This window comes from Strix uralensis, unplaced genomic scaffold, assembly GCF_047716275.1.
Source record: "Strix uralensis isolate ZFMK-TIS-50842 unplaced genomic scaffold, bStrUra1 scaffold_149, whole genome shotgun sequence".
Classification (NCBI taxonomy): Eukaryota; Metazoa; Chordata; class Aves; order Strigiformes; family Strigidae; genus Strix; species Strix uralensis.
Window position 1 is genome coordinate 74,440 of NW_027436782.1, and position 22,743 is coordinate 97,182.

A 22,743-nucleotide genomic window follows, 5' to 3' on the forward strand; every position below is an offset into this window, starting at 1 on the left:
TGGGCAGCAGATCAGTTGTGGCCATGTCACAATTAGCAACAGTCCACTGGTGGCCATGTCACTGTGGTGGCCAGTCACAGTGGGCAGCAGGTCAGTGGTGGCCACGTCACTGTGGGGCCATGTGACAGTGGGCAGCATGTCAGTAGTGATCATATTAGTCTATGGGACATGTCACAGTGGGGAGCAGGTCAGTGGTGGCCATGTCACTGTGAGGTCATGTCACAGTGTGCAGCAGGTCAGTGGTGGCCATGTCACAGTGAGCAACAGTCCACTTGTTGCCATGTCACTATGGGGGCCATGTCACAGTGGGCAGCAGGTCAGTTGTGGCCATGTCACTATGGGGGCCATGTCACAGTGGGCAGCAGGTCAGTGGTGGCCACGTCACTATGGGGGCTATGTCACAGTGGGCAGCAGGTCAGTGGTGGCCATGTCACTGTGGGGGCCATGTCACAGTGGTCAGAGTGTCAGTGGTGGCCATGTCACTGTGGGGGCCATGTCACAGTGGTCAGCGTGTCAGTGGTGGCCATGTCACTGTGGGGGCCATGTCACAGTGGGCAGCAGGTCAGTGGTGGCCATGTCACTGTGGGGGCCATGTCACAGTGGTCAGCGGGTCAGTGGTGGCCATGTCACTGTGGGGGCCATGTCACAGTGGTCAGCGGGTCAGTGGTGGCCATGTCACAGTGAGCAACAGGCCACTGGTTGCCATGTCACTGTGGGGGCCATGTCACAGTGGTCAGCGGGTGAGTGGTGGCCATATCAGTGTGAGGCCATGCCACATTGGGCAGCAGATCAGTTGTGGCCATGTCACAATTAGCAACAGCCCACTGGTGGCCATGTCACTGTGGTGGCCAGTCACAGTAGGCAGCAGATCAGTGGTGGCCACGTCACTGTGGGGCCATGTGACAGTGGGCAGCATGTCAGTAATGATCATATTAGTCTATGGGACATGTCACAGTGGGGAGCAGGTCAGTGGTGGCCATGTCACTGTGAGGTCATGTCACAGTGTGCAGCAGGTCAGTGGTGGCCATGTCACAGTGAGCAACAGTCCACTTGTTGCCATGTCACTGTGGGAGCTATGTCACAGTGGGCAGCAGGTCAGTTGTGGCCATGTCACTATGGGGGCCATGTCACAGTGGGCAGCAGGTCAGTGGTGGCCATGTCACAGTGGGGGCCATGTCACAGTGGTCAGCGGGTCAGTGGTGGCCATGTCACTGTGGGGGCCATGTCACAGTGGTCAGCGGGTCAGTGGTGGCCATGTCACTGTGAGGTCATGTCACAGTGGGCAGCAGATCAGTTGTGGCCATGTTACAATGAGCAACAGGCCACTGGTTGCCATGTCACTGTGGGGGGTATGTCACAGTGGGCAGCAGGTCAGTGGTGGCCATGTCACTGTGGGGGCCATGTCACAGTGGTCAGCGGGTCAGTGGTGGCCACGTCACTGTGGGGCCATGTCACAGTGGGCAGCATGTCAGTAGTGATCATGTTACTGTATGGGACATATCACAATGGGGAGGAGGTCAGTGGTGGCCATGTCACTGTGAGGTCATTTCACAGTGTGCAGCAGGTCTAGTGGTGGCCATGTCACAGTGAGCAACAGGCCACTGGTTGCCATGTCACTGTGGTGGGTATGTCACAGTGGGCAGCAGGTCAGTAGTGGCCATGTCACTATGGGGGCCATGTCACAGTGGGCAGCGTGTCAGTGGTGGCCATGTCACTATGGGGGCCATGTCACAGTGGGCAGCAGGTCAGTGGTGGCCATGTCACTATGGGGGCCATGTCACAGTGTGCAGCAGGTCAGTGGTGGCCATGTCTCTATGGGGGCTATGTCACAGTGGGCAGCAGGTCAGTGCTGGCCATGTCACTATGGGGGGCATGTCACAGTGGGCAGCAGGTCAGTGGTGGCCATGTCACTGTGGGGGCCATGTCACAATGGTCAGCGGGTCAGTGGTGGTCATGTCACTGTGTGGTCATGTCACAGTGGGCAGCAGATCAGTTGTGGCCATGTCACAATGACCAACAGTCCACTGATGGCCATGTCACTGTGGTGGCGAGTCACAGTGGGCAGCAGGACAGTTGTGGCCATGTCACAATGAGCAACAGTGCACTGGTGGCCATGTCATTGTGGTGGCTGGTCACAGTGGGCAGCAGGTCAGTGGTGGCCATGTCACTATGGGGTCCAGGTCACAGTGGGCAGCAGGTCAGTGGTGGCCATGTCACTATGGGGGCCATGTCACGGTGGGCAGCAGATCAGTAGTAGCCATGTCACTATGGGGGCCATGTCACAGTGGGCAGCAGGTCAGTGGTGGCCATGTCACTATGGGGGCCATGTCACGGTGGGCAGCAGGTCAGTGGTGGCCATGTCACTATGGGGGCTATGTCACAGTGGGCAGCAGGTCAGTGGTGGCCATGTCTCTGTGGGGTCCATGTCACAGTGGTCAGAGTGTCAGTGGTGGCCATGTCACTGTGGGGGCCATGTCACAGTGGTCAGAGTGTCAGTGGTGGCCATATCACTGTAGGGGCCATGTCACAGTGTGTAGCGGGTCAGTGGTGGCCATGTCACAGTGTTCAGCGGGTCAGTGGTGGCCATGTCACTGTGGGGGCCATGTCACAGTGGGCAGCAGGTCAGTGGTGGCCATGTCACTGTGAGGTCATGTCACAGTGTTCAGCAGATCAGTTGTGGCCATGTTACAATGAGCAACAGTCCACTGGTGGCCATGTCACTGTGGTGGCCAGTCACAGTGGGCAGCAGGTCAGTGGTGGCCACGTCACTGTGGGGCCATGTGACAGTGGGAAGCATGTCAGTAGTGATCATTTTACTGTATGGGACATGTCACAGTGGGCAGAAGGTCAGTGGTGGCCATGTCACTATGGGGGCCATGTCACAGTGGGCAGCAGGTCAGTGGTGGCCATGTCACTGTGGGGGCCATGTCAGAGTGGTCAGCAGGTCAGTGGTGGCCATGTCACTGTGGTGGCCATGTCACTGGTGTTAGCGGGTCAGTGGTGGCCATGTCACTGTGAGGTCATGTCACAGTGTTCAGCAGATCAGTTGTGGCCATGTCACAATGAGCAACAGTCCACTGGTGGCCATGTCACTGTGGTGGCCAGTCACAGTGGGCAGCAGGTCAGTGGTGGCCACGTCACTGTGGGGCCATGTGACAGTGGGAAGCATGTCAGTAGTGATCATTTTACTGTATGGGACATGTCACAGTGGGCAGAAGGTCAGTGGTGGCCATGTCACTATGGGGGCCATGTCACAGTGGGCAGCAGGTCAGTGGTGGCCATGTCACTGTGGGGGCCATGTCAGAGTGGTCAGCAGGTCAGTGGTGGCCATGTCACTGTGGTGGCCATGTCACTGGTGTTAGCGGGTCAGTGGTGGCCATGTCACTGTGAGGTCATGTCACAGTGGGCAGCAGATCAGTTGTGGCCATGTCACAATGAGCAACAGTCCACTGGTGGCCATGTCACTGTGGTGGCCAGTCACAGTGGGCAGCAGGTCAGTGGTGGCCACGTCACTGTGGGGCCATGTGATAGTGGGCAGCATGTCAGTAGTGATCCTGTTACTGTATGGGACATGTCACAGTGGGGAGCAGGTCAGTGGTGGCCATGTCACTATGGGGGCTATGTCACAGTGGGCAGCAGGTCAGTGCTGGCCATGTCACTGTGGGGGGCATGTCACAATGAGCAACAGTCCACTGGTGGACATGTCACTGTGGTGGCCAGTCATAGTGGGCAGCAGGTCAGTGGTGGCCATATCACTGTGGGGGCCATGTCACAGTGGTCAGCGGGTCAGTGGTGGCCATGTCACTGTGGGGGCCATGTCACAGTGTTCAGCGGGTCAGTGGTGGCCATGTCACTGTGAGGTCATGTCACAGTGTGCAGCAGGTCAGTGGTGGCCATGTCACAGTGAGCAACAGGCCACTGGTTGCCATGTCACTGTGGGGGCCATGTCACAGTGGTCAGCGAGTCAGTGGTGGCCATATCACTGTGAGGCCATGCCACATTGGGCAGCAGATCAGTTGTGGCCATGTCACAATGAGCAACAGTCCACTGGTGGCCATGTCACTGTGGTGGTCAGTCACAGTGGGCAGCAGGTCAGTGGTGGCCATGTCACTGTGGGGGCCTTGTCACAGTGGTCAGAGTGTCAGTGGTGGCCATGTCACTGTGGGGGCCATGTCACAGTGGTCAGCGTGTCAGTGGTGGCCATATCACTGTAGGGGCCATGTCACAGTGTGTAGCGGGTCAGTGGTGGCCATGTCACAGTGAGCAACAGGCCACTGGTTGCCATGTCAGTGTGGGGGCCATGTCACAGTGGTCAGCGGGTCAGTGGTGGCCATATCAGTGTGAGGCCATGCCACATTGGGCAGCAGATCAGTTGTGGCCATGTCACAATTAGCAACAGTCCACTGGTGGCCATGTCACTGTGGTGGCCAGTCACAGTAGGCAGCAGGTCAGTGGTGGCCACGTCACTGTGGGGCCATGTGACAGTGGGCAGCATGTCAGTAGTGATCATGTTAGTCTATGGGACATGTCACAGTGGGGAGCAGGTCAGTGGTGGCCATGTCACTGTGAGGTCATGTCACAGTGTGCAGCAGGTCAGTGGTGGCCATGTCACAGTGAGCAACAGTCCACTTGTTGCCATGTCACTGTGGGGGCTATGTCACAGTGGGCAGCAGGTCAGTTGTGGCCATGTCACTATGGGGGCCATGTCACAGTGGGCAGCAGGTCAGTGGTGGCCATGTCACAGTGGGGGCCATGTCACAGTGGTCAGCGTGTCAGTGGTGGCCATGTCACTGTGGGGGCCATGTCACAGTGGTCAGCGTGTCAGTGGTGGCCATGTCTCTGTGGGGGCCATGTCACAGTGTGTAGCGGGTCAGTGGTGGCCATGTCACTGTGGGGGTGTCGTGGATGAAAGTATTGACACGGCAATATTTAGTAAGAAATCTAGATTTATTAATAACTAACAGCAATTTGTTATTATAAAATAATTCAGAAATACTAAAAGAAAGAAAAGCGACTTATTCAGATTCTAAAATGACAAGATTCACACTAACTTACTTAACGGTACCTATATATACATATATACACATGCATGTACATAACAAAATGGACAAACATACAGAAACAAAGGTGTTTGGATTCAGTGGAATGAACACAGAACAGACATACACACACAGAAACAAGGGTACGTACCCACACACACACACACACACACAGAGTAAAGAGAAGCTAGCTCAAAGAAAATTTCCCTCTTGAGTTTAGAGCAAATACTCACAATGCCTTGGCATTCCTCAACGGGCGATAATTGAGACTCAAGCGGGGGACTTCGCCCTGGCCTTCCGTCTGGAGCAGACGACACCTTAAGGGTTTGGTACCTGAGAGGCGTCCCAGCTCAGGGGAGATGCTGGTCACAGGCCCACTGCGATCCAGGAGAGCTCAAAGGGTCTCCCTGGTGGTCGCCATTTATAGGGTCCAAGATAATTGACTTTTGTCAAATGCCTTCTGGTGCCTTCCAGCAGTTACAAAAGAATTTGATTAATGTGCGACTCTGTTATTGTTCCCATTTGACCACATCCCAGGCACAGGTGTGCCAGGCCCTTAGGAGTTGATGGGCCATTTTAACCATTTCCGAGCAATCGGGAGGGGCAGGAGCCAGGCTCGTTAACATTGTCAGTCCTTATCTCCACAGACTGGTGTATAGCTCGGGGGATGTGGGTGGAATCGCACCTAGCACCAAGCAGCCCAACAAAGAGGGGCGGGGGGGGGGGTAAGGATTGCACCACCACAGGGGGCCATGTCACAGTGTTCAGTGGTTCAGTGGTGGCCATGTCACTGTGGGGGCCATGTCACAGTGGGCAGCAGGTCAGTGGTGGCCATGTCACTGTGAGGTCATGTCACAGTGTTCAGCAGATCAGTTGTGGCCATGTTACAATGAGCAACAGTCCACTGGTGGCCATGTCACTGTGGTGGCCAGTCACAGTGGGCAGCAGGTCAGTGGTGGCCACGTCACTGTGGGGCCATGTGACAGTGGGAAGCATGTCAGTAGTGATCATTTTACTGTATGGGACATGTCACAGTGGGGAGCAGGTCAGTGGTGGCCATGTCACAGTGAGCAACAGGCCACTGGTGGCCATGTCACTGTGGTGGCCAGTCACAGTGGGCAGACGGTCAGTGGTGGCCACGTCACTGTGGGGCCATGTCACACTGGGCAGCATATCAGTAGTGATCATGTTACTGTATGGGACATGTCACAGTGGGCAGAAGGTCAGTGGTGGCCATGTCACTATGGGGGCCATGTCACAGTGGGCAGCAGGTCAGTGGTGGCCATGTCACTGTGGGGGCCATGTCAGAGTGGTCAGCGGGTCAGTGGTGGCCATGTCACTGTGGGGGCCATGTCACAGGTGTCAGCGGGTCAGTGGTGGCCATGTCACTGTGAGGTCATGTCACAGTGGGCAGCAGATCAGTTGTGGCCATGTCACAATAAGCAACAGTCCACTGGTGGCCATGTCACTGTGGTGGCCAGTCACAGTGGGCAGCAGGTCAGTGGTGGCCACGTCACTGTGGGGCCATGTGACAGTGGACAGCATGTCAGTAGTGATCATGTTACTGTATGGGACATGTCACAGTGGGGAGCAGGTCAGTGGTGGCCATGTCACAGTGAGCAACAGGCCACTGGTTACCATGACACTGTGGTGGCTATGTCACAATGGGCAGCATGTCAGTGGTGGCCATGTCACTATGGGGGCTATGTCAGAGTGGGCAGCAGGTCAGTGCTGGCCATGTCACTGTGGGGGGCATGTCACAATGAGCAACAGTCCACTGGTGGACATGTCACTGTGGTGGCCAGTCATAGTGGGCAGCAGGTCAGTGGTGGCCATGTCACTGTGGGGGCCATGTCACAGTGGTCAGCGGGTCAGTGGTGGCCATGTCACTGTGAGGTCATGTCACAGTGTGCAGCAGGTCAGTGGTGGCCATGTCACAGTGAGCAACAGGCCACTGGTTGCCATGTCACTGTGGGGGCCATGTCAAAGTGGTCAGCGGGTCAGTGGTGGCCATATCAGTGTGAGGCCATGCCACATTGGGCAGCAGATCAGTTGTGGCCATGTCACAATGAGCAACAGTCCACTGGTGGCCATGTCACTGTGGTGGCCAGTCACAGTGGGCAGCAGGTCAGTGGTGGCCACGTCACTGTGGGGCCATGTGATAGTGGGCAGCATGTCAGTAGTGATCATGTTAGTCTATGGGACATGTCACAGTGGGGAGCAGGTCAGTGGTGGCCATGTCACTGTGAGGGCCATGTCACAGTGTGCAGCAGGTCAGTGGTGGCCATGTCACAGTGAGCAACAGTCCACTTCTTGCCATGTCACTGTGGGGGGTATGTCACAGTGGGCAGAAGGTCAGTGGTGGCCATGTCACTATGGGGGCCATGTCACAGTGGTCAGCGTTGCAGTGGTGGCCACGTCACTGTGGGGGCCATGTCACAGTGGTCAGCGGGTCAGTGGTGGCCAGGTCACTGTGGGGCCATGTCACAGTGGGCAGCATGTCAGTAGTGATCATGTTACTGTATGGGACATGTCACAATGGGGAGGAGGTCAGTGGTGGCCATGTCACTGTGAGGTCATGTCACAGTGTGCAGCAGGTCTAGTGGTGGCCATGTCACAGTGAGCAACAGGCCACTGGTTGCCATGTCACTGTGGTGGGTATGTCACAGTGGGCAGCAGGTCAGTAGTGGCCATGTCACTATGGGGGCCATGTCACAGTGTGCAGCAGGTCAGTGGTGGCCATGTCACTATGGGGGCTATGTCACAGTGTGCAGCAGGTCAGTGGTGGCCATGTCACTATGGGGGCCATGTCACAGTGTGCAGCAGGTCAGTGGTGGCCATGTCACTATGGGGGCTATGTCACAGTGGGCAGCAGGTCAGTGCTGGCCATGTCACTATGGGGGGCATGTCACAGTGGGCAGCAGGTCAGTGGTGGCCATGTCACTGTGGGGGCCATGTCACAATGGTCAGCGGGTCAGTGGTGGTCATGTCACTGTGTGGTCATGTCACAGTGGGCAGCAGATCAGTTGTGGCCATGTCACAATGACCAACAGTCCACTGATCGCCATGTCACTGTGGTGGCGACTCACAGTGGGCAGCAGGTCAGTTGTGGCCATGTCACAATGAGCAACAGTCCACTGGTGGCCATGTCATTGTGGTGGCTGGTCACAGTGGGCAACAGGTCAGTGGTGGCCATGTCACTATGGGGGCCATATCACAGTGGGCAGCAGGTCAGTGGTGGCCATGTCACTATGGGGGCCATGTCACAGTGGGCAGCAGGTCAGTGGTGGCCATGTCACTATGGGGGCCATGTCACAGTGTGCAGCAGGTCAGTGGTGGCCATGTCACTATGGGGGCCATGTCACAGTGGGCAGCAGGTCAGTGTTGGCCATGTCACTATGGGGGCCATGTCACAGTGGGCAGCAGGTCAGTGGTGGCCATGTCACTATGGGGGCTATGTCACAGTGGGCAGCAGGTCAGTGCTGGCCATGTCACTGTGGGGGCCATGTCACAGTGGGCAGCAGGTCAGTGGTGGCCATGTCACTGTGGGGGCCATGTCACAGTGGGCAGCAGGTCAGTGGTGGCCATGTCACTATGGGGGCCATGTCACAGTGGGCAGCAGGTCAGTGGTGGCCATGTCACTATGGGGGCTATGTCACAGTGGGCAGCAGGTCAGTGCTGGCCATGTCACTGTGGGGGCCATGTCATAGTGGGCAGCAGGTCAGTGGTGGCCATGTCACTGTGGGGGCCATGTCACAGTGGGCAGCAGTTCAGTGGTGGCCATGTGACTGTGGGGGCCATGTCACAGTGGTCAGCGGGTCAGTGGTGGCCATGTCACTGTGGGGGCCATGTCACAGTGGTCAGCGGGTCAGTGGTGGCCATGTCACTGTGGGGGCCATGTCACAGTGGTCAGCGTGTCAGTGGTGGCCATGTCACTGTGAGGTCATGTCCCAATGGGCAGCAGATCAGTTGTGGCCATGTCACAGTGAGCAACAGGCCACTGATTGCCATGTCACTGTGGGGGGTATGTCACAGTGGGCACCAGGTCAGTTGTGGCCATGTAACTATGGGGGCCATGTCAGAGTGGGCAGCAGGTCAGTGGTGGCCATGTCACTATGGGTCCATGTCACATTGGGCAGCAGGTCAGTGGTGGCCATGTCACTGTGGGGGCCATGTCACAGTGGTCAGCGGGTCAGTGGTCGATATGTCACTGTGGGGGCCATGTCACAGTGGGCAGCAGGTCAGTGGTGGCCATGTCACGGTGTGCTCATGTCACACTGGGCAGCAGATCAGTTGTGGCCATGTCACAATCAGCAACAGTCCACGGGTGGCCATGTCACTGTGGTGGCCAGTCACAGTGGGCAGCAGGTCTGTGGTGGCCACGTCACTGTGGCGCCATGTGACAGTGGGCAGCATGTCAGTAGTGATCATGTTACTCTATGGGACATGTCACAGTGGGGAGCAGGTCAGTGGTGGTCATGTCACAGTGAGCAACAGGCCACTGGTTGCCATGACACTGTGGGGGGTATGTCACAGTGGGCAGCAGGTCAGTTGTGGTCATGTCACTATGGGGGCCATGTCACAGTGGGCAACAGGTCAGTGGTGGCCATGTCATTATGGGGGCCATGTCACAGTGGGCAGCAGGTCAGTGGTGGCCATGTCACTGTGGGGGCCATGTCACAGTGGTCAGCGGGTCAGTGGTGGCCATGTCACAGTGAGCAACAGGCCACTGGTTGCAATGTCACTATGGGGGCCATGTCACAGTGGTCAGCGGGTCAGTGGTGGCCATATCAGTGTGAGGCCATGCCACATTGGGCAGCAGATCAGTTGTGGCCATGTCACTATCGGGGCCATGTCACAGAGGGCAGCAGGTCAGTGGTGGCCATGTCACTGTGGGGGCCATGTCACAGTGGTCAGCGGGTCAGTCGTGGCCATGTCACTGTGGGGGCCATGTCACAGTGGTCAGCGGGTCAGTGGTGGCCATGTCACAGTGGTCAGCGTGTCAGTTGTGGCCATGTCACTGTGAGGTCATGTCACAGTGGGCAGCAGATCAGTTGTGGCCATGTCACAATGAGCAACAGTCCACTGGTGGCCATGTCACTGTGGTGGCCAGTCACAGTGGGCAGAAGGTCAGTGGTGGCCACGTCACTGTGGGGCCATGTGACAGTGGGCAGCATGTCAGTAGTGATCATGTTATTGTATGGGACATGTCACAGTGTGGAGCAGGTCAGTGGTGGCCATGTCACTGTGAGGTCATGTCACACTGTGCAGCAGGTCAGTGGTGGCCATGTCACAGTGAGCAACAGGCCACAGGTTGGCATGTCACTGTGGGGGGTATGTCACAATGGGCAGCAGGTCAGTGGTGGCCATGTCACTATGGGGGCTATGTCACAGTGGGTAGCAGGTCAGTGGTTGCCATGTCACTGTGGGGGTCATGTTACAGTGGTCAGCGTGTAAGTGGTGGCCATGTCACAGTAAGGCCATGTCACAGTGGGCAGCAGATCAGTTGTGGCCATGTCACTATGGGGGCCATGTCACAGTGGGCAGCAGGTCAGTGGTGGCCATGTCACTGTGAGGTCATGTCAGAGTGTGTGGCAAGTCAGTGGTGGCCATGTCACTGTGAGCAACAGGCCACTGGTTGCCATGTCACTGTGGGGGCTATGTCACAGTGGGCAGCAGGTCAGTTGTGGCCAAGTCTCTATGGCGGCTATGTCACAGTGGGCAGCATGTCAGTGGCGGCCATGTCACTATGGGGGCTATGTCACATTGGGCAGCAGGTCAGTGGTGGCCATGTCACTGTGAGGTCATGTCACAGTGGGGAGCATGTCAGTGGTGGCCATGTCACAGTGAGAAACAGGCCACTTGTTGCCATGTCACTGTGGGGGCTATGTCACAGAGGGCAGCAGGTCAGTTGTGGCCAAGTCTCTATGGGGGCTATGTCACAGTGGGTAGCAGGTTAGTGGTGGCCATGTCACTATGGGGGCCATGTCACAGTGGGCAGCAGGTCAGTGGTGGCCATGTCACAGTGAGAAACAGGCCACTTGTTGCCATGTCACTGTGGGGGCTATGTCACAGAGGGCAGCAGGTCAGTTGTGGCCAAGTCTCTATGGGGGCCATGTCACAGTGGTCAGCAGGTCAGTGGTGGCCATGTCACTATGGGGGCCATGTCACAGTGGGCAGCAGGTCAGTGGTGGCCACGTCACTGTGAGGTCATGTCACAGTCTGCAGCAGATCAGTGGTGGCCATGTCACAGTGAGCAACAGGCCACTGGTTGCCATGTCACTGTGGGAGCTATGTCACAGTGGGCAGCAGGTCAGTTGTGGCCATGTCACTATGGGGGCCATGTCACAGTGGGCAGCAGGTCAGTAGTGGCCATGTCACTATGGGGCCATGTCACAGTGGGCAGCAGGTCAGTGGTGGCCATGTCACTGTGGGGGCCATGTCACAGTGGGCAGCAGGTCAGTGGTGGCCATGTCATTGTGGGGGCCATGTCACAGTGGTCAGCGGGTCAGTGGTGGCCATGTCACTGTGGGGGCCATGTCACAGTGGGCAGCAGGTCAGTGGTAATCATGTTACTGTTTGGGACATGTCACAGTGGGGAGCAGGTCTGTAGTGGCCATGTCACTGTGATGTCATGACACAGTGGGCAGCAGATCAGTTGTGGCCATGTCACAGTGAGCAACAGGCCACTGGTTGCCATGTCACTGTGGGGGTTATGTCAGAGTTGATAGCAGGTCACTGGTGGCCATTTCACTGTGGGGTCCATGTCACAGTGGGCAGCATGTCAGTGGTGATCCTGTTACTGTTTGGGACATGTAACAGTGGGGAGCAGGTCAGTGGTGGTCATGTCACTGTGGTGGCCAGTCACAGTGGGCAGCGGGTCAGTGGTGGCCACGTCACTGTGAGGTCATGTGACAGTGGGCAGCATGTCAGTAGTGATCATGATACTGTATGGGACATGTCACAGTGGGGAAAAGGTCAGTGGTGGCCATGTCACTGTGAGGTCATGTCACAGTGGGCAGCAGATCAGTTGTGGCCATGTCACAATGAGCAACAGTCCACTGGTGGCCATGTCACTACGGTGGCCAATCACAGTGGGCAGCAGGTCAGTGGTGGCCACGTCACTGTGGGGCCATGTGACAGTGGGCAGCATGTCCGTAGTGATGATGTTACTGTATGGGACATGTCACAGTGGGCAGCAGGTCAGTGGTGGATATGTCACTGTGAGGGCCATGTCACAGTCTGCAGCAGGTCAGTGGTGGTCATGTCACAGTGAGCAACAGGACACTGGTTGCCATGTCACTGTGGGGGCTATGTCACAGTGGGCAGCAGGTCAGTTGTGGCCATGTCACTATGGGGGCCATGTCACAGTGGGCAGCAGGTCAGTGGTGGCCATGTAACTATGGGGGCCATGTCACAGTGGGCAGCAGGTCAGTGGTGGCCATGTCACTGTGGGGGCCATGTCACAGTGGCCAGCGGGTCAGTGGTGGCCATGTCACTGTGAGTACATGTCACAGTGTGCAGAAAGTCAGTGGTGGCCATGTCACAGTGAGCAACAGGCCACTGGTTACCATGTTACTGTGGGGGCTATGTCACAGTGGGCAGCAGGTCAGTGGTGACCATGTCACTATGGGGTCTATGTCACATTGGGCAGCATGTCAGTGGTGGCCATGTCACAGTGAGGTCATGTCACAGTGTGCAGCAGGTTAGTGGTGACCATGTCACAGTGAGCAACAGGCCACTGGTTGCCATGTCACTGTGGGGGCTATGTCACAGTGGGCAGCAGGTCAGTGCTGGCCATGTCACTATGGGGGCCATGTCACAGTGGGCAGCAGGTCAGTTGTGGCCATGTCACTATGGGGGCTATGTAACAGTGGGCAGCAGGTCAGTGCTGGCCATGTCACTATGGGGGCTATGTCACAGTTGATAGCAGGTCACTGGTGGCCATTTCACTGTGGGGGCCATGTCACATTGGGCAGCAGGTCAGTGGTGGCCATGTCTCTATGGGGTCCATGTCACAATGGGAAGCATGTCAGTAGTGGCCACGTCACTGTGAGCAACAGGCCACTGGTTGCCATCTCACTGTGGGGGCTATGTCACAGTGGGCAGCAGGTCAGTGCTGGCCATGTCACTATGGGGGCCATGTCACAGTGGGCAGCAGGTCAGTGGTGGCCATGTCACTGTGGGGGCCATGTCACAGGTGTCATCGGGTCAGTGGTGGCCATGTCACTGTGAGGTCATTTCATAGTGGGCAGCAGATCAGTTGTGGCCATGTCACAATGAGCAAGAGTCCACTGGTGGCCATGTCACTGTGGTGGCCACTCACAGTGGGCAGCACGTCAGTGGTGGCCACGTCACAGTGAGCAACAGGCCACTGGTTGCCATGTCACTGTGGGGGCTATGTCACAGTGGGCAGCAGGTCAGTGGTGGCCATGTCACTATGGGGGCCATGTCACAGTGGGCAGCAGGTCAGTGGTGACCATATCACTGTGGGGGCCATGTCACAGGTGTCAGCGGGTCAGTGGTGGCCATGTCACTATGGGGGCCATGTCACAGTGGGCAGTAGGTCAGTGGTGGCCATGTCACTGTGTGGGCGATGTCACCATGGTCAGCGGTCTGTGGTGGCCATGTCACTGTGGGGGCCATTCCACAGGTGTCAGCGGGTCAGTGGTGGCCATGTCACTGTGGGGGCTATGTCACAGAGGGCAGCAGGTCAGTTGTGGCCATGTCACTATGGGGGCCATGTCACAGTGGGCAGCAGGTCAGTGGTGGCCATGTCACTATGGGGGCCATGTCACAGTGGGCAACAGATCAGTGGTGGCCATGTTACTGTGGGGTCCATGTCACAGTGGTCAGCGGGTCAGTGGTGGCCATGTCACTGTGGGGGCCATGTCACTATGGGGGCCATGTCACAGTGGGCAGTAGGTCAGTGGTGGCCATGTCACTGTGGGGGCCATGTCACTGGTGTCAGCGGGTCAGTAGTGGCCATGTCACTGTGAGGTCATGTCACATTGGGCAGCAGGTCAGTGGTGGCCATGTCTCCGTGAGGTCATGTCACAGTGTGCAGAAGGTCAGTGGTGGCCATATCACAGTGAGCAACATGCCACTGGTTGCCATGTCACTGTGGGGGCTATGTCACAGTGGGCAGCAGGACAGTAGTGGCCATGTCACTATGGGGGCCATGTCACAGTTGGCAGCAGGTCAGCGGTGGCCATGTCACTATAGGGGCCATGCCACAGTGGGCAGCAGGTCAGTAGTGGCCACGTCACTGTGGGGCCCTGTTACAGTGTGCAGCAGGTCAGTGATGGCCATGTCACTATGGGGGCCATGTCACAGTGGGCAGCAGGTCAGTGGTGACCATATCACTGTGGGGGCCATGTCACAGGTGTCAGCGGGTCAGTGGTGGCCATGTCACTATGGGGGCCATGTCACAGTGGGCAGTAGGTCAGTGGTGGCCATGTCACTGTGTGGGCGATGTCACCATGGTCAGCGGTCTGTGGTGGCCATGTCACTGTGGGGGCCATTCCACAGGTGTCAGCGGGTCAGTGGTGGCCATGTCACTGTGGGGGCTATGTCACAGAGGGCAGCAGGTCAGTTGTGGCCATGTCACTATGGGGGCCATGTCACAGTGGGCAGCAGGTCAGTGGTGGCCATGTCACTATGGGGGCCATGTCACAGTGGGCAACAGATCAGTGGTGGCCATGTTACTGTGGGGTCCATGTCACAGTGGTCAGCGGGTCAGTGGTGGCCATGTCACTGTGGGGGCCATGTCACTATGGGGGCCATGTCACAGTGGGCAGTAGGTCAGTGGTGGCCATGTCACTGTGGGGGCCATGTCACTGGTGTCAGCGGGTCAGTAGTGGCCATGTCACTGTGAGGTCATGTCACATTGGGCAGCAGGTCAGTGGTGGCCATGTCTCCGTGAGGTCATGTCACAGTGTGCAGAAGGTCAGTGGTGGCCATATCACAGTGAGCAACATGCCACTGGTTGCCATGTCACTGTGGGGGCTATGTCACAGTGGGCAGCAGGACAGTAGTGGCCATGTCACTATGGGGGCCATGTCACAGTTGGCAGCAGGTCAGCGGTGGCCATGTCACTATAGGGGCCATGCCACAGTGGGCAGCAGGTCAGTAGTGGCCACGTCACTGTGGGGCCCTGTTACAGTGTGCAGCAGGTCAGTGATGGCCATGTCACTATGGGGGCCATGTCACAGTGGGCAGCAGGTCAGTGGTGGCCATGTCACTATGGGGGCCATGTCACAGTGGGCAGCAGGTCAGTGGTGGCCATGTCACTATGGGGGCCATATCACAGTGGGCAGCATGTCAGTGGTGGCCATGTCACTGTGAGGTCATGTCACAGTGAGCAGCAGGTCAGTGGTGGCCATGTCACAGTGAGCAACAGGCCACTGGTTGCCATGTCACTGTGGGGGCTATGTCACACTGGGCAGCAGGTCAGTTGTGGCCATGTCACTATGGGAGGCATGTCATAGTGGGCAGCAGGCTAGTGGTGGCCATGTCACTGTGAGGTCATGTCACAGTGTGCAGCAGGTCAGTGGTGGCCATGTCACAGTGAGCAACAGGCCAGTGGTTGCCATGTCACTGTGGGGGCTATGTCACAGTGGGCAGCATGTCAGTGGTGGCCATGTCACTATGGGGGCCATGTCACATTGGGCAGCAGGTCAGTGGAGGCCATGTCACTGTGGTGTCCAGTCACAGTGGGCAGGGGGTCACTGGTGGCCACGTCACTGTGAGGTCATGTCACAGTGGGCAGCAGGTCAGTGGTGGCCATGTCACAGTGAGCAACAGGCCACTGGTTGCCATGTCACTGTGGGGGCTGTGTCACAGTGGGCAGCAAGTCAGTGCTGGCCATGTCACTATGGGGGCTATGTCACATTGGGCAGCAGGTCAGTTGTGGCCATGTCACTATGGGAGGCATGTCATAGTGGGCAGCAGGCTAGTGGTGGCCATGTCACAGTGAGATCATGTCACAGTGTGCAGCAGGTCAGTGGTGGCCATGTCACAGTGAGAAAAAGGCCACTGCTTGCCATGTCACTGTGGAGGTTATGACACAGTGGGCAGCAGTTCAGTTGTGGCCAAGTCTCTATGGGGGCCATGTCACAGTGGGCAGCAGGTCAGTGGTGGCCATGTTACTATGGGGGCTATGTCACATTGGGCAGCAGGTCAGTGGTGGCCATGTCACTGTGGTGGCCAGTCACAGTGGGCAGCGGGTCACTGGTGGCCAAGTCACTGTGGGGCCATGTGACAGTGGGCAGCATATCAGTAGTGATCATGTTACTGTATGGGACATGTCACAGTTGGGAGAAGGTCACTGGTGGCCATGTCACTGTGAGGTCATGTCACAGTGTGCAGCAGGTCAGTGGTGGCCATGTCACAGTTAGCAACATGCCACTGATTGCCATGTCAATGTGGGGGCTATGTCACAGTGGGCAGCAGGTCAGTTGTGGCCATGTCACTATGGGGGCCATGTCACAGTGGGCAGCAGGCTAGTGGTGGCCATGTCACTGTGAGGTCATGTCACAGTGTGCAGAAGGTCAGTGGTGGCCATGTCACAGTGAGCAACAGGCCACTGGTTTCCATGTCACTGTGGCGGCTATGTCACAGTTGGTAGCAGGTCAGTAGTGGCCACGTCACTGTGGGGCCATGTCACAGTGTGCAGCAGGTCAGTGATGGCCATGTCACAGTGAGCAACAGGCCACTGGTTGCCATGTCAGTGTGGGGGCTATGTCACAGTGGGCAGCAGGTCATTTGTGGCCATGTCACTATGGGTCCATGTCACAGTGAGCAGCAGGTCAGTGGTGGCCATGTCACTATGGGGGCTATGTCACATTGGGCAGCAGGTCAGTGGTGGCCATGTCTCCGTGAGGTCATGTCACAGTGTGCAGCAGGTCAGTGATGGCCATGTCACAGTGAGTAAAAGGCCACTGGTTGCCATGTCACTGTGGGGGCTATGTCACAGTGGGCAGCAGGTCAGTGGTGGCCATGTCACTATGGGGGCCATGTCACAGTGGGCAGCAGGTTAGTGCTGGCCATGTCACTATGGGGGCTATGTCACAGTGGGCAGCAGGTCAGTGCTGGCCATGTCACTATGGGGGCCATGTCACAGTGGGCAGCAGGTCAGTGGTGGCCATGTCACTATGGGGGCTATGTCACATTGGGCAGCAGGTCAGTGGTGGCCATGTCACTGTGAGGTCATGTCACAGTGTGGAGCAGGTCAATGATGGCCATGTCACAGTGAGAAAAAGGCCACTGGTTGCCATGTCACTCTGGGGGCTATGTCACAGTGGGCAGCAGGTCAGTGCTGCCAATGTCACTATGGGGGCCATGTCACAGTGGGCAGCCGGTCAGTGCTGGCCATGTCACTATGGGGGCCATGTCACAGTGTGCAGCAGGTCAGTGGTGGCCATGTCACTATGGGGTCCATGTCACAGTGGGCAGCAGGTCAGTAGTGGCCACGTCACTGTGGGGAGCAGGTCAGTGATGGCCATGTCATAGTGAGTAACAGGCCACTGGTTGCCATGTCACTGTGGGGGCTATGTCACAGTGGGCAGCAGGTCAGTTCTGGCCATGTCACTATGGGGGTCATGTCACAGTGGGCAGCAGGTCAGTGGTGGCCATGTCACTATGGGGGCCATGTCACAGTGGGCAGCAGGTCAGTGGTGGCCATGTCACTGTGGGGGCCATGTCACAGTGGTCAGCGGGTCAGTTGTGGCCATGTCACTATTGGTCCATGTCACAGTGGGCAGAAGGTCAGTGGTGGCCATGTCACTGTGAGGTCATGTCACAGTGTGCAGCAGGTCAGTGGTGGCCATTTCACAGTGAGAAACAGGCCACTGGATGCCATGTCACTGTGGGGGCGAAGTCACAGTGGGCAGCTGGTCAGTGCTGGCCATGTCACTATGGGGGCCATGTCACAGTGGGCAGCAGGTCAGTGCTGACCATGTCACTATGGGGGCTATGTCACAGTGGGCAGCAGGTCAGTTGTGGCCATGTCACTATGGGGGCCATGTCACAGTGGGCAGCAGGTCAGTGGTGGCCATGTCACTATGGGGGCTATGTCACATTGGGCAGCAGGTCAGTGGTGGCCATGTCACAGTGAGGTCATGTCACAGTGTGCAGCAGGTCAGTGATGGCCATGTCACAGTGAGAAAAAGGCCACTGGTTGCCATGTCACTCTGGGGGCTATGTCACAGTGGGCAGCAGGTCAGTGCTGGCCATGTCACTATGGGGGCCATGTCACTTTGGGCAGCAGGTCAGTGGTGGCCACGTCACTGTGGGGCCTTGTGACAGTGGGAAGCATGTCAGTAGTGATCATGTTACTGTATGGGATTGTCACAGTGGGGAGCAGGTCAGTGGTGGCCATGTCAATGTGAGGTCATGTCACTGTGGGCAGAAGGTCAGTGGTGGTCATGTCACAGTGAGCAGCAGGTCAGTGGTGGCCATGTCACTATGGGCGCTATGTCACATTTGGCAGTAGGTCAGTGGTGTCCATGTCACTGTGAGGTCATGTCACAGTGTGCAACAGGTCAGTGGTGGCCATGTCACAGTGAGAAAAAGGCCACTGGTTGCCATGTCACTGTGGGGGCTATGTCACAGTGGGCAGCAGGTCAGTTGTGGCCAAGTCTATATGGGGCCATGTTACAGTGGGCAGCAGTTCAGTGGTGCCCAATTCACTGTGGGGCTATGTCACAGTGGTCAACGGGTCAGTGGTGGCCATGTCACTGTGGGGGCCATGTCACAGTGTGCAGCAGGTCAGTAGTGGCCACATCACTGTGGGGCCATGTCACAGTGTGCAGCAGGTCATTGATGGCCATGTCACAGTGAGCAACAGGCCACTGGATGCTATGTCACTGTGGGGGCTATGTCACAGTGGGCAGCAGGTCATTTGTGGCCATGCCACTATGGGGGCCATGTCACAGTGGGCAGCAGGTTAGTGGTGGCCATGTCACTATGGGGTCCATGTCACAGTGGGCAGCAGGTCAGTAGTGGCCACGTCACTGTGGGGCCATGTCACAGTGGGGAGCAGGTCAGTGATGGCCATGTCACAGTGAGTAACAGGCCACTGGTTGCCATGTCACTGTGGGGGCTATGTCACAGTGGGCAGCAGGTCAGTGCTGGCCATGTCACTATGGGGGCCATGTCACAGTGGGCAGCAGGTCAGTAGTGGCCACGTCACTGTGGGGCCATGTCACAGTGGGGAGCAGGTCAGTGATGGGCATGTCATAGTGAGTAACAGGCCACTGGTTGCCATGTCACTGTGGGGGCCATGTCACAGTGGGCAGCAGGTCAGTGGTGGCCATGTCACTGTGGGGGCCATGTCACAGTGGTCAGTGGGTCAGTGGTGGCCATGTCACTGTGGGGGCCATGTCACAGGTGTCATCGGGTCAGTGGAGGCCATGTCACTGTGAGGTCATGTCACAGTGGGCAGCAGATCAGTTGTGGCCATATCACAATGAGCAACAGTCCACTGGTGGCCATGTCACTGTGGTGGCCAATCTCAGTGGGCAGCAGGTCAGTGGTGGCCACATCACTGTGGGGCCATGTGACAGTGGGCAGCATGTCAGTAGTGATCATGTTACTGTATGGGACATATCACAGTGGGGAGCAGGTCAGTGGTGGCCATGTCACTGTGAGGTCATGTCACAGTGTGCAGCAGGTCAGTGGTGGCCATGTCACAGTGAGCAACAGGCCACTGGTTGCCATGTCACTGTGGGGGCTATGTCACAGTGGGCAGGAGGTCAGTGCTGGCCATGTCACTATGGGGGCCATGTCACAGTGGGCAGCAGGTCAGTGGTGGCCATGTCACTATTGGGGCTATATCACATTGGGCAGCAGGTCAGTGGTGGCCATGTCACAGTGAGGTCATGTCACAGTGTGCAGCAGGTCAGTGGTGGCCATGTCACAGTGAGAAAAAGGCCACTGGTTGCCATGTCACTGTGGGGGCTATGTCACAGTGGGCAGCAGGTCAGTGGTGCCCAATTCACTGTGGGGCTATGTCACAGTGGTCAGCGGGTCAGTGGTGGCCATGTCACTGTGGGGGCCATGTCACATTGGGCAGCAGGTCAGTAGTGGCCACGTCACTGTGGGGCCATGTCACAGTGTGCAGCAGGTCAGTGATGGCCATATCACAGTGAGCAACAGGCCACTGGTTGCTATGTCACTGTGGGGGCTATGTCACAGTGGGCAGCAGGTCAGTTTTGGCCATGTCACTATGGGGGCCATGTCACAGTGGGGAGAAGGTCAGTGGTGGCCATGTCACAATGGGGTCCATGTCACAGTGGGCAGCAGGTCAGTGGTGGGCATGTCACTATCGGGGCCATGTCACTGTGGGGGCTATGTCACAGTGTGCAGCAGGTCAGTGGTGGCCATGTCACTGTGGGGCTATGTCACAGTGGTCAGCGGATCAGTGGTGGCCATGTCACAATGGGGACCATGTAACAGTGGGCAGCAGGTCAGTTGTGGCCATGTCACTATTGGTCCATGTCACAGTGAGCAGAAGGTCAGTGGTGGCCATGTCACTGTGAGGTCATGTCACAGTGTGCAGCAGGTCAGTGATGGCCATGTCACAGTGAGCAACAGGCCACTGGTTGCCATGTCAGTGTGGGGGCTATGTCACAGTGGGCAGCAGGTCAGTGGTGGCCAAGTCACTATGGGGGCCATGTCACAGTGGGCAGCAGGTCAGTGGTGGACAGGTCACTATGGGGCTATGTCACAGTGGTCAGCGGATCAGTAGTGGCCATGTCACTGTGAGGTCATGTCACAGTGTGCAGCAGGTCAGTGGTGACCATGTCACACTGAGCAACAGGCCACTGGTTGCCATGTCACTGTGGGGGCTATGTCACAGTGGGCAGCAGGTCAGTAGTGGCCATGTCAATGTGGGGCCATGTCACAGTGTGCAGCAGGTCAGTGATGGCCATGTCACAGTGAGCAACAGGCCACTCTTTGCCATGTCACTGTGGGGGTTGTTTCACAGTGGGCAGCAGGTCAGTGCTGGCCATGTCACTATGGGGGCCACGTCACACTGGGCAGCACGTCAGTGGTGGACATGTCACTATGGGGGCCATGTCACAGTGGGCAGAAGGTAAGTAGTGGCCACGTCACTGTGGGGCCATGTCACAGTGTGCAGCAGGTCAGTGATGGTCATGTCACAGTGAGCAACAGGCCACTGGTTGCCATGTCACTGTGGGGGCTATGTCACAGTGGGCAGCAGGTCAGTTGTGGCCAAGACTCTATGGGGGCCATGTCACAGTGGGCAGCAGGTCAGTGGTGGCCATGTCACTATGGGGGCCATGTCACAGTTGGCAGCAGGTCAGCGGTGGCCATGTCACTATAGGGGCCATGCCACAGTGGGCAGCAGGTCAGTAGTGGCCACGTCACTGTGGGGCCCTGTTACAGTGTGCAGCAGGTCAGTGATGGCCATGTCACTATGGGGGCCATGTCACAGTGGGCAGCAGGTCAGTGGTGGCCATGTCACTATGGGGGCCATGTCACAGTGGGCAGCAGGTCAGTGGTGGCCATGTCACTATGGGGGCCATATCACAGTGGGCAGCATGTCAGTGGTGGCCATGTCACTGTGAGGTCATGTCACAGTGAGCAGCAGGTCAGTGGTGGCCATGTCACAGTGAGCAACAGGCCACTGGTTGCCATGTCACTGTGGGGGCTATGTCACACTGGGCAGCAGGTCAGTTGTGGCCATGTCACTATGGGAGGCATGTCATAGTGGGCAGCAGGCTAGTGGTGGCCATGTCACTGTGAGGTCATGTCACAGTGTGCAGCAGGTCAGTGGTGGCCATGTCACAGTGAGCAACAGGCCAGTGGTTGCCATGTCACTGTGGGGGCTATGTCACAGTGGGCAGCATGTCAGTGGTGGCCATGTCACTATGGGGGCCATGTCACATTGGGCAGCAGGTCAGTGGAGGCCATGTCACTGTGGTGTCCAGTCACAGTGGGCAGGGGGTCACTGGTGGCCACGTCACTGTGAGGTCATGTCACAGTGGGCAGCAGGTCAGTGGTGGCCATGTCACAGTGAGCAACAGGCCACTGGTTGCCATGTCACTGTGGGGGCTGTGTCACAGTGGGCAGCAGGTCAGTTGTGGCCATGTCACTATGGGGGCTATGTCACATTGGGCAGCAGGTCAGTTGTGGCCATGTCACTATGGGAGGCATGTCATAGTGGGCAGCAGGCTAGTGGTGGCCATGTCACAGTGAGATCATGTCACAGTGTGCAGCAGGTCAGTGGTGGCCATGTCACAGTGAGAAAAAGGCCACTGCTTGCCATGTCACTGTGGAGGTTATGACACAGTGGGCAGCAGTTCAGTTGTGGCCAAGTCTCTATGGGGGCCATGTCACAGTGGGCAGCAGGTCAGTGGTGGCCATGTTACTATGGGGGCTATGTCACATTGGGCAGCAGGTCAGTGGTGGCCATGTCACTGTGGTGGCCAGTCACAGTGGGCAGCGGGTCACTGGTGGCCAAGTCACTGTGGGGCCATGTGACAGTGGGCAGCATATCAGTAGTGATCATGTTACTGTATGGGACATGTCACAGTTGGGAGAAGGTCACTGGTGGCCATGTCACTGTGAGGTCATGTCACAGTGTGCAGCAGGTCAGTGGTGGCCATGTCACAGTTAGCAACATGCCACTGATTGCCATGTCAATGTGGGGGCTATGTCACAGTGGGCAGCAGGT